Below are 17,100 nucleotides of genomic sequence, written 5' to 3'. Positions count from 1 at the left end.
AGAGAAGGCTGAGAGGGGATCTGATCAATGTCTATCAATAGCTCAACGGTGGGTGAAGGGGGCCAAGCTCTTTTGGGTACTGCATAGCAATAAGACAAGGAACAACAGGTTCAAGCTTGGACATAGAATATGTCAGCTCAACATGAGGAGAAACTTCTTTCCAGTGAGGGTGCCAGAGCCTTGGAACAGGCTGCCCAGAGAGGTTGTGGAGTCTCCCTCTCTGGAGACTTTCCAACCCCACCTGGATGCATTCCTGTCCAGACTACCCTGGGTGATGCTGCTTTGGCAGGGGGGTTGGACTGGATGATCTCTGGAGGCCCCTTCCAGCCTCTAATGTGCTGTGCTACTGTGATAGCATGGTGCAGAATGCCACATGAATCTGACCCTAGCTTAAGAGACAACTGTGATTTTGTACAGAGCCAGTTCCTCTGTCCTGGCCTGGTGGGTTTGCAAGAAGGTTGATAATGGACAATCAGGATACTTCCTTGCATGCTGAGCTGCACACTTCTCCATGGGATATGAAAGCTGCACACTTCTTGATGGGATAAGAAAGCAACAGAAAATTAGGAAAGAGACCATGGCTTGGGCACCAAACTGTACTTGTGGCTCACCACAGCAACACCTCCTCCCAAGGTTTCTCAAGGAAGGAAGTTACTCAAAAAGGAACCCATAGATTAATGGCACAAAGGAACCAGTCACCAAGAGTGATTTAATCTGAAGCATGAGAGCTGAAATGAGCAATTAGCAAATGTCCAGACATATAATACTGATAAAAAAAGAGATTAGAAGACTTTGTCCACCCTGATTTCCAGTGGGTGTATGAGCAGCATGAATGTGTGCACAACTCAGCTTTCATCATAAAATCATGGAATTGTCAGGGTTGGAAGGGTCCTCAAGGATCAGCCAGTTCCAGCTCCCCTGCCATGGGCAGGGACATTTCACACTACAGCAGGTTGCTCACAGCCACATCCAGCCTGGCCTTCAAAACCTCCAGGGATGAGGCTTCCACCACCTCCCTGAGCAACCTGTCCCAGTGTTCCACTGTCCTCATAGTAAAGAACTTCTTCCTGATATCCAATCTCAATCTGCTCTTCTCTACTTTGAAGCCATTCCTCCTTGTCCTGTCCCTGCAGGCCTTTGCAAACAGTCTCTCTCCATCCCTCCTGTAGCCCCCTTCAGGTACTGGCAGGCTGCTATTAGATCTCCCCAGAGCCTCCCCTTCTCCAGGTTGAACACCCCCTGCTCCCTCAGCCTGTCCTCATAGCAGAGCTGCTCCAACCCCTGATCATTTTGGTGGCCCTTTTCTGGACCCTCTCCATCAGCTCCATGTCCTTCCTATATTGAGGGCTCCAGACCTGCACACAGTGCTCCAGGTGAGGTCTCAGCAGAGCAAAGTGGCAGAATCACCTCTCTGGCTCTAATGGCAATGCAAATTCAAGAACCTCTTCCTGTTCTGTTACAACTCATCCATGACAACAATAGAAAGGCTCAGTGGACCTTTTGCTGGCCATAGACCATTCTTTAGGACCTGTCCACAGCTTTTATTTAACCCTACACCTGTAGAATTCAGCAGAGCACCTTCCAGGCCAGAGGAGGGCAATGGAGCTGGGGAAGGGCTGGAGAACAAATCTCATGAAGCCTTCCAGTGCAGGCACTTCTAGAAGCTGGCCTTGAGGCCCATCATCATTGTGGTGTCTTCTTTTTCCTCTTTGCTATTAACCTGCAACCTCTCAGTCACTTTCACCACCATCCTCTAGGAAAAGGATGCCAACGCCTCTGTTCCAGGTTATGTCATAGCAGGTGATGGTGACTGAAGGAGCTGGTTGCTCACACCAGCAGTTAACCCAAACCATACCATAGCCCAGAGAGCAACATATAGGTGACTTTAGCATTTTATTGGCTGGCATAACTGCTGAAGTGGGTAGCAAATGGAGAGGGTCCCTCAATCCAAGAAAGATGATGAGTTGCTGGAATGTGTCCAGAGAAGGGCAATGAGGCTGGGGAGGGGTCTGGAGCACAGCCCTGTGAGGAGAGGCTGAGGGAGCTGGGGTTGATCAGCCTGGAGAAGAGGAGGCTCAGGGGAGACCTTCTGCCTCTCTACCTTCTGTCTCTTCTCCCAGGCAACCAGCACCAGGACAAGAGGACACAGTCTCAAGCTGTGCCAGGGGAAGTTTAGGCTGGAGGTGAGGAGAAAGTTCTTCCCAGCAAGAGAGATTGGCCATTGGAATGTGCTGCCCAGGGAGGTGGTGGAGTCACCATCCCTGGAAGTGTGTAAGAGGAGACTGGATGAGGCACTTAGTGCCATGGTCTAGTTGATTAGATAGGGTTGGGTGAACAGTTGGACTTGATGATCTCTGAGGTCTCTTCCAACCTGGCTGATTCTGTGATTCTGTGAAATGGAAAGTGAAGTACAGAATACATGCCAACACATACAGGAAGTCATCCAGGACATGGAGGAGTGACAAGAAAAAAGTAGGGAGAATAAAAACATGAAGGGAATTGTTTTAGTGTGTGTTGGATGAGTGGACAGTGAGGTGGATTGAGAACTGGCTGAATGGCACAACTCTGAGGGTTGTGGTCAGTGGCTCAGAGTTTAGCTGGAAGCCTGTTGCTGCCCAGAGGTCAGTAATAGGTCCAGCCCTGTTCAGCATGTTCATCCATGATCTGGATGAATGGATGGAGTGTACCCTCAGCAAATTTGCTGGTGACACAAAACTGGGAGGAGTGACTGACACACCAGAAGGCTGTGCTGCCATCCAGCATGTCCTGGACAGGATGGAGAGTTGGGCAGAAGGGTACCTCCTCAAGTTCAACAGGGGCAATTGTAGGGTTCTTATTTTGGCCTTCCAGTATCTGAAGGGGGCTACAAGAAAGCTGGGGAGGGACTTTAGGGTGTCAGGGAGTGATAGGACTGGGGAGGATGGAGCAAAACTAGAAATGGGTAGATTCAGATTGGATATTAGGAAGAAATTCTTCCCCATGAGGGTGGAATGGGTTGTCCAGGGAGGAGGTTGGGGCGCCGTCCCTGGAGGTGTTTAAGCCCAGGCTGGATGAGGCTCTAGCCAGGCTGATGTAGTGTGGGGTGTCCCTGCCCATGGCAGGGGGGTTGGAACTAGATGATCCCTGTGGTCCCTTCCAACCCTGACTGACACTATGATACTATGTATTTCTTGTGCTGAGGACTCCAGAACTGGACACAGTACTCCAGGTGGTCTCATCAGAGTGGAGTAGAGGAGCAGAATCACCTCCCTCGACCTGATGGCCATGCTGCTTTTGATGCAGGCCAGGATAGAGTTGGCTTTCTGGGCTGAAAGCACACAATGCTGGCTCATGTGCAACTTTTCATCCACCACTACCCTCAAAACCTTCTCCATGTGGCTGCTATGTGTTTGAGCTTCTTTGCTGAAAGGTTGGATTCAGCAGAATCCAAATATGTGAATCCTGCAGACACACAAATGTCTTCAGCGTCACAGAGATATTCATTCAGGTTGGAAGAGACCCTCAGGAGCACCAAGTCCAACCCAGAACCCTACTCTACAAGGCTCACCACTAAACCATAGCCCCAAGCACCACATCCAAACCACCTGGAAACACAGCCAGGCTTGGGGACTCAAGCACCTCCCTGGGCAGCACATTCCAAGCCCTGACCACTCCTGCTAGGAAAAAATTTCTCCTAATGTCCAGTCTAAACCTCCCCAGTGGCAGCTTGAGGCCATTCCCTCTTGTTTTATTAATAATCACCTGTGAGAAGAGACCAGCAGCAGCCTCTCCACAACCTCCTTTCAGGTAGTTGTAGACAGCAATGAGGTCTCCCCTCAGCCTCCTCTTCAAACTACCCATCCCCAGCTCCTTCAGTCTCTTTTCATCAGATTTATTCTCCAGGCCCTTCCCAGCTTCCTTGCCCTCTTCTGCACTGGCTCCAGCACCTCCACATCTCTCTTGTACTGAGGTGCCCAAAACTGAAGACTCAAGGTGTGGCCTCAGCAGAGCTGAGTCCCAGGGGGCAGTTCCCTCCCTGCTCCTGCTGGACACAGCATTTCAAATCCCAGCCAGGAAGCCTTGGGTTTAAATGCCAGCATGTGGGACAGGACAGGACCCTCCCCCCATCATTCTGCCCTCAGTCAGCCTGGCTGCATCTGTCCCAGGTTTAATGTATGACTGATGTGGCTCCAGCCCGGCGCACACCACACCTCAACCTATTTACTTTGAATAGGGTGGAAGAAAGCAGCATCTTACACTGTTTGTACTGATTTGGGAGCCACACCTTATGATTACCTTATCTTTGGGCTATGATTGTGAGGCATCCTCTGGCATTTACATTTCTGGCTCCAAGTTTTCTGTGCAAGCAGAGATTTCAGCAAGCTGCGGCTGCGTTTCTTCACCTCCGAATCGGGGGCAGTTCTTTCCCCAGGAGGCTGTTATCAAGCCACAGTAATTAATGTTTATAAACAGAGGATATCCTGTAATGAGACAGATACCTGAAAAGGATTCTTATTGTTCCTAATACAAGCACATTCTGCTTGTATGTACATAGAGAATGGACACACTCATGTGGAGGAGACACTGCAGAGGAGGGCAAGGAAGCTGAGGAAGGGCCTGGAGAATGAATCTGATGCAGAGCAACTGAAGGAGCTGGGGATGGTTAGTGTGAAAAAGGTGAGCCTGAGGGGACACCTCATTGCTGTCTACAGCTAACTGAAAGGATGCTGTGGAGAAGCTGGTGCTGGTCTGCTCTCACAGGTCATTAGTGATAGAACAAGAAGGAATGGCCTCAAGCTATGACTGGCTAGGTTTAGACTGGACAGCAGGACAATTTTTTTCCCAGCAAGAGTGGTCAGGCCTTGGAATGTGCTGCCCAGGGAGGTGGTGGAGTCCCCAAGCCTGGATGTGTTTCAGGGTGGTTTGGATGTGGTGCTTGGGGCTATGGTTTAGGGATGAGCCTTTGTAGAGTAGGGTTCTGGATTGGACTTGGTGATACTGGAAGTCTCCTCCAACCTGAATGTTTCTGTGATTCTGTGAATGTTAACAGTATGCAGCATTTCCAGGCAGAAAGGGACCTGGGGGTGCTGGTAGATGGTAGGCTGAACATGAGCCAGCAGTGTGCCAAGGCGGCCAGGAGAGCCAGTGGCATCCTGGCCTGTATCAGGAATAGTTTGGCCAGCAGGACAAGGGAGGTTATTCTTCACTGGTCAGGCCACACCTTGAGTACTGTGTCCAGTTCTGGGCTCCTCAATTCAAGAGAGATGTTGAGGTACCCCCAGCAAGAGTGGTCAGGCCTTGGAATGTGCTGCCCAGGGAGGTGGTTGAGCCCCCAAGCCTGGCTGTGTTTCAAGGTGGTTTAGATGTGGTGCTTGGGGCTATGGTTTAGGGGTGACCCTTGTAGAGTAGGGTTCTGGGTTGGACTTGGTGATCCTGAGGGTCTCCTCCAACCTGAATGTTTCTGTGATTCTGTGAATGTTAACAATTTGCAGCATTTCACATTCTCCTCACCCTTGGCATTAGTGTGAGACTCCAGTGACAGGAAGCATTCATCTGCTTATTTCAACAGGAGATTTTCATGTGCTAAGTGAACTGTGAGCATGCACCTACCACAGCCTGGTGATCCTGAGGGTGTCTGCCAACCTGAATCTTTCTGTCACTCTGTGTTACAGCACTCACACCCAGTGAGGTTTACCTAGACTGTATGAAAGGGGAGGCTCAGTTTCCTTTAGTCACCTGACACTTAGGTATCTCACATAGTTATTGTTCCAGGCTCCTTTTATTATTGATGCAGGCAGAACAGCAACCCCAGGCAGTGCTACAGGCTGGGGTCAGAGTGGCTGGAGAGCGGCCAGGCAGAGAGGGACCTAGGGGTGCTGGTTGATGGTAGGCTGAACATGAGCCTGCAGTGTGCCCAGGCAGCCAAGAGGGCCAATGGTATCCTGGCCTGCATCAGGAACAGTGAGGCCAGCAGGAGCAGGGAGGTCATTCTCCCCTTGTATGCTGCACTGGTTAGGCCACACCTCGAGTCCTGTGTCCAGTTCTGGGCCCCTCAGTTTAGGAAGGAGGTTGACTTGCTGGAGCGAGTCCAGAGAAGAGCAACAAAGTTGGTGAGGGGTTTGGAACACAGCCCTGTGAGGAGAGGCTGAGGGAGCTGGGGTTGCTTAGCCTGGAGAGGAGGAGACTCAGGGGTGACCTTATTGTTCTCTACAACTACCTGAAGGGAGGTTGTAGACAGGCAGAGGTTGGTCTCTTCTCCCAGGCAGCCAGCACCAGAACAAGAGGACACAGTCTCAGGCTGCACCAGGGGAGGCTGGATGTTAGGAAGAAGTTCTACACAGAGAGAGTGATTGCCCATTGGAATGGGCTGCCTGGGGAGGTGGTGGAGTCACCATCCCTGGAGGTGTTCAAGAGGAGATTGGATGTGGCACTTGGTGCCATGGTCTAGTCCTGAGGTCTGTGGTGACAAGTGGACTTGGTGATCCTCGAGGTCTCTTCCAACCTTAGTGATACTGTGAGACTGTGAACTCCGTCCAGCACAGACGCTCAGAGGGAGACTGAAAACAGGCTGAAAAAGCCAGACAGACAGACTGAACTGACTGAGATTCCAACTGAACTAAAACTTAAAGCTGCATTCTACCAATCTACCAATGAAATTCATTTGGCATATCTTGTTTTCATTATTTCACCAAAACATTCAGCCAGAGTGTTCCAGCAACTCTCCCTTTCTTAAAGGCACAGCCTAAAACGGTCTCCAGGCTGGTGACACATGGGTTTGATGGATGGACCACTAGATGGATACAGAACTGTCTTGATGGCTGCACCCAAAGAGTGGCTGTCCATGGGTCCATGTCCCAGTGGAGGCCAGGGACAAGCAGAGTCCCTCAGGGATCAGTCCTGGCACCAGGCTTGTTCAACATCTTTGTGGGTGCCATGGACAGTGGCATTGAGTGCACCCTCAGCAAGTTTGCTGATGACACCAAGCTGTGTGGTGCAGCAGACAGCTGGAGGGAAGGGATCCATCCAGAGGGACCTTGAGAGGCTGGAGAGGTGGGCACAAGCCAACTTCAGGAGGTTCAACAAGACCAAGGGCAGGGTCCTGCAGCTGGATCAAGGCAATCCCAGGCACAAATCCAGGCTGAGCAGTGACTGGCTGGAAAGCAGCCCTGAGGGGAGAGACTTGGGGGTGCTGGTGGAGGAGAAGCTCAGCAGGAGCTCTCAGTGTGCACTTGCAGCCCAGAGAGCCAAGCAGAGCCTGGGCTGTATCAGGAGAAGTGTGGCCAGCAGGTCAAGGGAGGTGATTCTCCCCCTCTGCTCAGCTCTGCTGAGACCCCACCTGGAGTACTGCCTCCAGTTCTGGAGCCCCTATTACAAGAGGGAGCTGGAGGTGCTGGAAGGTGTCCAGAGAAGGGCCATGAAGATGATCAGAGGGCTGGAGCTGCTCTGCTATGAGGACAGACTGAAGGGGTTGGGGCTGTTCAGTGTGGAGAAGAGAAGGCTCCGAGGTGACCTAATTGTGGCCTCCCAGTATCTGAAGGATGCTACAAGAAGGCTGGAGAGGGACTTCTCAGGCTATCAGGTAGTGATAGGACTAGGGGGAAGAGAATGAAGCTGGAGGTGGGGAGATTCAGGCTGGAGGTGGGGAGGAAGTTCTTCCCCTTGAGAGTGATGAAGCCCTGGAATAGGTTGTCCAGGGAGGTGGTTGGGGCCCCATCCCTGGAGGTGTTTAAGCCCAGGCTGGATGAGGCTCTGGCCAGGCTGATGTAGTGTGGGGTGTCCCTGCCCATGGCAGGGGGGTTGGAACTAGCTGATCCTTGTGGTCCCTTCCAACCCTGGCTGATATTATGATACTATGATACAACAAGGCACAATGACTTCCCTGCTCCTGCTGGCCACACTGTTCCTGATGCAGGCCAGGATGCCATTAGCCTTCTTGGCCACCTGGGCACACTGCTGTCTCATGTTCAACTGCTGTCACCCAGTACCCCCAGGTCCCTCTCTGCCTGGCTGCTCTGCAGCCACTCTGTCCCCAGGTTGTGGTGCTGCATAAGGTTGCTGTGGCCAATTCACCCAACTAGTCCCTAGAATGGAGATTAGGAAGAAATTCTTTCCAATGAGGGTGGTAAGATACTGGAACAGGTTGCCCAGAGTGCTTGTGGATGTCCCCCTGCCTGGAGGTGTTGAAGGCCAGGTTGGATGAGGCCTTGAGCAGCCTGGTCTAGTGCAAGGTGTCCCTGCCCATGGCAGGAGGGTTGGAAGTAGATGGTCCCTTCCAAGCCAAACCATTCAAGGAATGTGTGATTCTTTGATTCCTATGAATTTTGGGGAGCTAGTACAGTATTTGATTTGTCTTTGTCATCTGAAGGAACTTTAATTTGCCTCTAACAGATAGACCCTCATCCAGAGTCAGGCTTCCCAGCCTTTGGTTCTAAGCATCCTGCTCCATTATATAGGTAAGACCTCATCACAGAACCACAGAATGTTAGGAGCTGGAAGGGACCTGGAAAGCTCATCCAGTCCAAACCCCTGCCAGAGCAGGATCACCTACAGCAGATCACACAGGAACTCATCCAGGTGGGTTTTGAGTATCTCCAGAGAGAGAGACTTCACAACCCCCCTGGGCAGCCTCTTCCAGTGCTCTGCCACCCTCACAGGGAAAAATTCTTCCTCCTGTTTCCATGGAACTTCCTATGCCTCAGCTTCCACCATTGCCTCTTGTGCTGGCATTGGGCATATTTTGGGACAGGGCCTGAGGCAAAGCAAAGCTTTGTGGCTAGATGTGGCACTGATACAACGTGCACAGCAGCTAAAAGTGTGCATCTTTCCTGCACCTTCATTAGCTGCCTCTGAAAAAGCACAACAGTTTAGGGTGGCACCTTCCCTTCCATGTAGCTGCCATGTAGAGTTCTGACTCTTACCTTGGGCACAAGTGACTTCATTCCCACCAGAGCTTTGTAATCCTGGTAGAGTCTTCCTGAGTATTAACTGCCTCTTGCACTAAGAATGGATGGCTCACAGGCTAATACCAAGCCCAGCACCACAACACCCTACAAACCCCAGCAGGAAGCAGGGTGTGCCTGCACAGCAGCTCTGCCTGGAGATTTCCCTGCCTGTCCCCAGGCAGGAGAGATGGAAGTATGGCAACTTGGGCTCAGTGTGGACAGGACCTTGTAGAAAACACTTTTACTGGGGGGAGGGCTTTTTTCCTGGCTTCAACAGCTGAATATTCTTGTGGTATATTATCTTTTCCTGCTCTTGTTTCATTCTCTTAAAGAATGGAATGGAATGGAATGGGATGGGATGGGATGGGATGGGATGGGATGGGATGGGATGGGATGGGATGGGATGGGATGGGATGGGATAGAATAGAATAGAATAGAATAGAATAGAATAGAATAGAATAGAATAGAATAGAATAGAATAGAATAGAATAGAATTAACCAGGTTGGAAAAGACCTTCAAGATCATCAAGTCCAACCTATCACCCAACACCATCTAATCAACTAAACCATGGCACCAAGTGCCTCAGCCAGGCTCTTCTTAAACACTTCCAAGGATGGTGACTCCACCACCTCCCTGGGCAGCACATACCTGCTTATCTCCCTGTGGTGTTGTATGGCTAACCTGCTGTTTATGAAATGTGCAACCCTGTGGCAAATACTTCCACAAGACCTCCTGAGAATCACAGAATCACAGAACTGTCAGGGTTGGAAGGGACCTCAAGGATCCTCCAGTTCCAAACCCCCTGCCATGGGCAGGGACACCTCACACTGCAGCAGGTTGCTCACAGCCACATCCAGCCTGGCTGCAAAAACCTCCAGGGATGAGGCTTCCACCACCTCCCTGGGCAACCTGTGCCAGTCTCTCACCAGGATAAGAGAACCAGAACCTCTAATGAGGACTGGCACTGGGGCTGTCCATCAAGAGCAGGTCGATCTACAGCATATCCCCCTGGCAGGGCGAAAGGTGGAGCATGCACCGGGTCACACCAGTTCAGAAGCCCAGAGGCTGACACAGCCCTTTAAGAACCTCCTTTACCACAATTTTTGCCCTCCACACACCCCACAGAGGAAAGGGTATGCCCAGCCCCGTCGCTGCCACCCATGCCCACACAGTTACCAGCCGGAGCCAGCGTAAGAGCGCCTGGCCTTGCGTCACCCAGCCCCTTGCACCTAACTTGCATTGCCATGAGCAGCTTCTGCAGGGGACTGTGCCCTACATTTCAGGCCATTAGCTGTGCAGGAGCAAAGGTGCAAAATCACCCCTACAAAACAGCTCCACGCCTTGGGGAGGCCGCCACACCCAGCGGAGTGGGTGCAGCCGCAGTGACACACACCTCTGGAAGAGGCTGGCTTCGGCACTGAGCTGCAGATCTGACCATACATGTTGCTGTCGTTTCAACACAGGGCCCTCAAAACATCAGCTGATGGTTTGGCTTAGCCCTCCTCCCCAGCCTGTACACAATAGGGAGCCCTCGTTGCAAAAGCCTCCCCGCCACACCTCGCAAATGATAGATGCTGTGACAGATAGCACTGCAGATAAAAATCTCAGCTGAGCAGAAGCATGAGAAACCAGGGGAGAAAAGTCTCAGGGGAGCAGAACAAGAGAGTGTGTGTCCAAGGGGTTTATCGTGCTGGCACCTGTGGAACAGGGGAAGCTGCACACATGGACCGGCTGGGTGTGCAGCACGTCTCAGCCACAGCCTAGACACATTAGGATCATCACAGAACTGTCAGGGTTGGAAGGGACCTCAAGGACTACCCAGTTCCAACCCCCCTGCCGTGGACAGGGACACCTCACACTAGGTCATTGCTCAGAGCCCCACAGAGGAACTAATTATAAGTTAATCTCTCAGAACAGGGCTAGGAAACAGTGGGTTAATGGCTCCTCTTCTGGAGCAGCACAGAACAGCAGCTGGATGCAGCCCAGCACTGCAAGCCAGCACTTAGAATCATAGAATCACAGAAACGTCAGGGTTGGAAGGGACCTCAAGGATCAGCCAGTTCCAACCCCCCTGCCATGGGCAGGGACACCTCACACTACAGCAGGTTGCTCACAGCCACATCCAGCCTGGCTGCAAAAACCTCCAGGAATGAGGCTTCCACCACCTCCCTGGGCAACCTCACCACCCTCATGGGGAATAATTTCTTCCTAATATCCAATCTGAATCTACCCATTTCTAGTTTTATTCCATTCTCCCCAGTCCTTTTGCTCCCTGACACCCTAAGAAGTCCCTCCCCAGCATTCTTCCAGCCACTTGCCAGACTTGTAGTAAATGGGGTTAGTTCTGCAGTTTGAAAACTCCAGAGCTAATGTTCTGGAGTTAAACCAATGTTACATTTACTTGGGAATAAAACCTGATGTAGCATGGAGATGGCTTTCTACCACTTTTGAAAGTTTCCTTCATTCCTGTCTGGACTACCATAAGTGATGCTGCTTTGGCAGGGGGGTTGGGCTGGATGATCTCTGGAGGTCCCTTCCAACCTCTAATATACTGTGGTACTGTGATGCTTGCCTGGTTTTCATCTCTGAACCATGTTTAGAATAGAATAGAAGAATAGAGTAGAGTAGAGTAGAGTAGAGTAGAGTAGAGTAGAGTAGAGTAGAATAGAATAGAATAGAATAGAATAGAATAGAATAGAATAAAAAGGAATAGGAATAGGGATAGGAATAGGAATAGGAATAGGAATAGGAGTAGGAATAGGAGTAGGAATAGGAATAGGAATAGGAATAGGAATAGGAATAGGAATAGGAATAGGAATAGGAATAGGAATAGGAATAGAATAGAATAGAATTAACCAGGTTGGAAAAGACCTTTCAGATCATCAAGTCCAACCTATCCCCCAACACCACCTAATCAACTAAACCATGGCACCAAGCACCTCATCCAGTCTCTTCCTAAACACCTCCAGTGGTGGTGACTCCACCACCTCCCTGGGCAGCCCATTCCAATGTGGAATTTGGTAGAAAGATGGAGAAGAAACATCAATATGTCCTGTGGAGAAAAAAAGTTGTATCTCCTTGACTAGGAATTCTCTATGTTGGCTCTAGCCCTGGAGCATTTAGGCCAGGATATGAAACATGTTTTAATTCTGATGTTTCAGATAGAGCCACAACAACAACAACAATAAACAGGTTGTTGTTGTTCAAAACCCAAAGCTAGTACAGACCAGAAATCAAATTCAGTACTGGTGCTGGCAGATGCAGGTGAGGTCAAACCTAATGTGAGCTTACATCAAATGTGAGTTTTGGCCAAAGCCTGCACTGAGTATTAACATCTCTGGACACTTTCTGCTGCATTATTCCAATGTATCTGGTTTGGAGCAAGCCTGGTTTGATGCAGCTGAATGTATGCAAGGCTGGAAAAGAGGAGACTGAGAAGGGATTTAATATATGTTCATAAATATCTGAGGGCTGGGGGTCAGGAGGGAGGGGACAGGCTCTGCTCACTTGCTCCCTGGGATAGGACAAGGGGCAATGGATGTAAGCTGCAGCACAGGAGGTTCCACCTCAACATGGGGAGGAACTTCTTCACTGTGAGGGTGACAGAGCACTGGAACAGGCACCCCAGAGAGGTTGTGGAGTCTCCTTCTCCAGAGACTTTCAAGCCCTCTGTGGATGCATTCCTGTGTGACCTGTGCTGGATTCTATAGTCCTGCTCTGGCAGGGGGGGTTGGACTTGATGATCTCTTTGGGTCCCTTCCAACCACTGCCATCCTGTGAGCCTGTGATCCTGTGACAGATGGCATCTATCAGAAAACTGAGAAGACAAATGAACTGGATCTGGTTCACATCCTGTGGAAGGCTCCCTCTGCAAAAGCTGTGTAATCTCTGTGTGCCTTCAGTTACCTCACCTCAAATTATGGAGTTAAAAACATGTTATGTAATAAACAAACAACCCCCCCCAAAAAATTAATTAGTGCTGACAGACACAGTGTGGGCCTTAATGTCATTGGTTTAAAGAAATTATGGCTGGTTGGAAATGGCTGCTTTTAAGCATTTGCAATATAAAGCTGCCTCAAACCAGCCTCTGTGCTGAAGCAGCCAGGATTTGGACTATTGCACACGTGTGTACTTAAGCCTGCACTTGTTGATTCAAAGGCCAGGCACAGCTAGAGGTCTTAGTATCCTAGTATCATAGTATCAGTCGGGGTTGGAAGGGACCACAAGGATCATCCAGTTCCAACCCCCCTGCCATGGGCAGGAACACCCCACACTACATCAGCCTGGCCAGAGCCTCATCCAGCTTGGGCTTAAACACCTCCAGGGATGGGGCTGATACCACCTCCCTGGACAACCCATTCCAGGGCTTCACCACTCTCATGGGGAAGAACTTCCTCCTCACCTCCAGCCTGAATCTCCCCACCTCCAGCTTCATTCCATTCCCCCCTAGTCCTATCACTCCCTGAGAGCCTGAGAAGTCCCTCCCCAGCCTTCTTGTAGCCCCCTTCAGATACTGGAAGGCCACAATTACAGTCTCACAGTATCACCAAGGTTGGAAGAGACCTCGAGGATCATCGAGTCCAACCTGTCTCCACAGACCTCATGACTAGACCATGGCACCAAGTGCCACGTCCAATCCCCTCTTGAACCCCTCCAGGGACGGTGACTCCACCACCTCCCTGGGCAGCACATTCCAATGACGAATGACTCTCTCGGTGAAGAACTTTCTCCTCACCTCCAGCCTAAACCTCCCCTGGCACAGCTTGAGACTGTGTCATCTCAGAGCCTTCTCTTCTCCAGACTGAACAGCCCCAACTCCTTCAGTCTGTCCTCATAGCAGAGCAGCTCCAGCCCTGTGCTCATCCTTGTGGCCCTTCTCTGGACACGCTCCAGCACCTCCAGATCCCTCTAGTAATAGGGGCTCCAGAACTGGAGGCAGTACTCCAGGTGGGGTCTCAGCAGAGCTGAGCAGAAGGGGAGAATCACCTCCCTTGCCCTGCTCTTTGGAAGGCAAATCAGCTGAAAAGCTTCGATGCAAGGAGCAGGATGAATCTGACAGTCTGTGCAAGATTATCCCGTGCGTGGCAAGTGGAGGTGCTAATTTATTTCATCATTTTTCACCCCCTCAAAACCTTGATGGAACTGAATGAAAAATAATAAAAAAAACCCTCAAGTAAATGGAGATTTCTATAGTTAACCAAAACACATTTCTAAAGTTAAGGGGTTTCAAACTATTTTAATCTGGTCAGGCTTCATGCACATAATATTTCATGTGGCTTCATTTTAGCCTGTGAGGAGAGGCTGAGGGAGCTGGGGTTGCTTAGCCTGCAGAAGAGGAGGCTCAGGGGAGACCTTCTTGCTGTCTACAACTACCTGAAGGGAGGTTGTAGCCAGGTGGGGGTTGGTCTCTTCTCCCAGGCAACCAGTACCAGAACAAGGGGACACAGTCTCAGGCTGTGCCAGTGGATGTTCAGACTGGATGTTAGGAAGAAGTTCTACACAGAGAGAGTGATTGCCCATTGGAATGTGCTGCCCAGGGAGGTGGTGGAGTCACCATCATTGGGGGTGTTTAGGAGGAGACTGGATGGGGTGCTTGGTTGTGCAGTTTAGTTGATTAGGTGGTGTTGGATGATAGGTTGGATGCAATGATCTTGAAGGTCTCTTCCAACCTGGTTTATTCTACTCTATTCTATTCCTGGTAGGTGAATAGGTAGTCCCTTACTGCCTGGTGATAACATTCAGACCTTCTGTCAAATGCATCCATCAAGCACTTCCATGTTCTCTCACCGGGAAAGTTCCTGGGCTTGGTGGTTTTCTTTGTAGCAAGGCAAAGCTCTTTCAATGCTACTTTTGTCTCTTGGTGACCTGCCTGGAGGCGGGGGTGGCGGGGGGACCTATGGCAACATAAAAAACTCAGGCTCTTTTCATAGAATCATAGATCAATAAGGTTGGAAAAGACCTCAGATATCATCAAGTCCAACCTGTCACCCAACACCTCATGACTACTAAACCATGGCTCCAAGTGCCACATCCAATCCTTTCTTGAACACCTCCAGGGATGGTGACTCCACCACCTCCCTGGGCAGCACATTCCAATGGCTAACACCTCTCTCTGGGAAGAACTTTATCCTCACTTCCAGCCTAAACTTCCCCTGGAGCAGCTTGAGACTGTGTCCTCTTCTTCTAGAGGAAGGCTTTTCACCCTGTGAGTAAAGAAATACTTCTTAAAGTCCAGTCTGAAGGCCACGTCAGGCAGAAGGAAATGCTGCATTTACTAAGACAGAGCACTGCCAAAGTCATAGAATGGTCTGGGTTGGAAGACCTCTAAAGCTTATCTAGTCCAAACCCCATCTGCAGTCAGCAGGGACCCAAACCATCAAATTAAAAATCAAAATGCTGGACACCAAGAGGTTTTCTTCCTACTACACTTCATAAACATTATCCACCACGCCTGCATTTCATGTTCCCTGTGCAACAAACTCATTGCTAACCTGAAGTAAAATCTGAGTGGGAATAGAATACATAGAATACATAGAATAAACCAGGTTGGAAGAGACCTTCAAGATCATCGTGTCCAACCCATCAACCAATCCAACACCACCTAAACAACTAACCCATGGCACCAAGCACCCCATCAAGTCTCCTCCTGAAAACCTTCAATGATGGCAACTCCACCACCTCCCCAGGCAGCCCATTCCAATGGGCAATCACTCTCTCTGTGTAGAACTTCTGCCTAACATCCAGCCTAAACCTTCCCTGGCGCAGCCTGAGACTCACCCCTCACCAACTTCGTTGCTCTTCTCTGGACTCGTTCCAGCAAGTCAACCTCCTTCCTAAACTGAGGGGCCCAGAACTGGACACAGTACTCAAGGTGTGGCCTAACCAGTGCAGTGTACAGGGGCAGAATGACCTCCCTGCTCCTGCTGGCCACACTGTTCCTGATGCAGGCCAGGATGCCATTGGCCCTCCTGGCTGCCTGGGCACACTGCAGGCTCATGTTCAGCCTACTGTTGACCAGCACCCCCAGGTCCCTCTCAGCCTGACTGCTCTCCAGCCACTCTGACCCCAGCCTGTAGCTCTGCATGGGGTTGTTGTGGCCAATGTGCAGAACCCGGCACTTGGATGTGTTCAATCTCCTGCCCTTGGACTCTGCCCATCTGTCCAGCCTGTCGAGGTCCCTCTGCAGAGCCTCTCTACCCTCCAGCAGATCAACTCCTGCCCCCAGCTTGGTGTCGTCAGCAAATTTACTGATGATGGACTCGATGCCCTCGTCCAGATCATCAATAAAGATGTTAAAGAGCATGGGGCCCAGCACTGATCCCTGGGGCACACCACTGGTGACTGGCTGCCAGCTGGCTGTGGCACCATTCACCACCACTCTCTGGGCTCAGCCCTTCAGCCACTTCCTAACCCATCGCAGTGTGCTCCCATCCAAGCCACTACCAGCTAGTGCAGAAGCACCTGCTCACTCACCAAATATAACAGCAGAATGTGCTTGACTGAAATCAAGGAGTAAAGTGCTTCCCCCTCTGCATTGCTAAATGCATTGATCCTCTGGACTTTGTGTTGTTTCTGCTGATGTTTATTTACATCATTAAGGAGCAGGAAATGGCTTGAAATAGTTCTTAAATGAGATTTCCTATTGGGGCTTTGGTTTGGTTTGATTTGGATTGGTTTGGTTTGTTCTGTTTTGGTTTGGTTTGTTGTGGTTTGGTTTGTTGTGTTTTGGTTTGGTTTGTTGTGGTTTGGTTTGGTCTGGTCTTGGTTTGGTTTGGTTTGGTTTGTTGTGGTTTGGTTTGGTCTGGTCTTGGTTTGTTTTGGTTTGGTTTGGTTTGTTGTGGTTTGGTTTGGTCTGGTCTTGGTTTGGTTTGGTTTGGTTTGGTTTGGTTTGTTGTATTTTGGTTTGGTTTGTTGTGTTTTGGTTTGTTGTGTTTTGGTTTGGTCTGGTCTGGGTTTGTTTTGGTTCGGTTTGTTTTGGTCTGGTCTGGGTTTGTTTTGGTTTGTTCTGGGTTGGTTTGCTTTGGTTTGTGTTTTAGGAAAAGAGTCTGGAGGGAACACAAATGGTTTGCACCTCAAATGGGAACTGGGAGGAGACCTTCCTTGGGGCAGGCTGTCCCACAGCTTCCTGTCATCTTCTGCACCGTTCCTGGAGTACACAGACTTGCCTGCAGCCAGCAC

The sequence above is a fragment of the Dryobates pubescens genome, chromosome 6 (genome assembly GCF_014839835.1).
Source record: "Dryobates pubescens isolate bDryPub1 chromosome 6, bDryPub1.pri, whole genome shotgun sequence".
Classification (NCBI taxonomy): domain Eukaryota; kingdom Metazoa; phylum Chordata; class Aves; order Piciformes; family Picidae; genus Dryobates; species Dryobates pubescens.
This window is presented reverse-complemented; position numbering follows the sequence as displayed.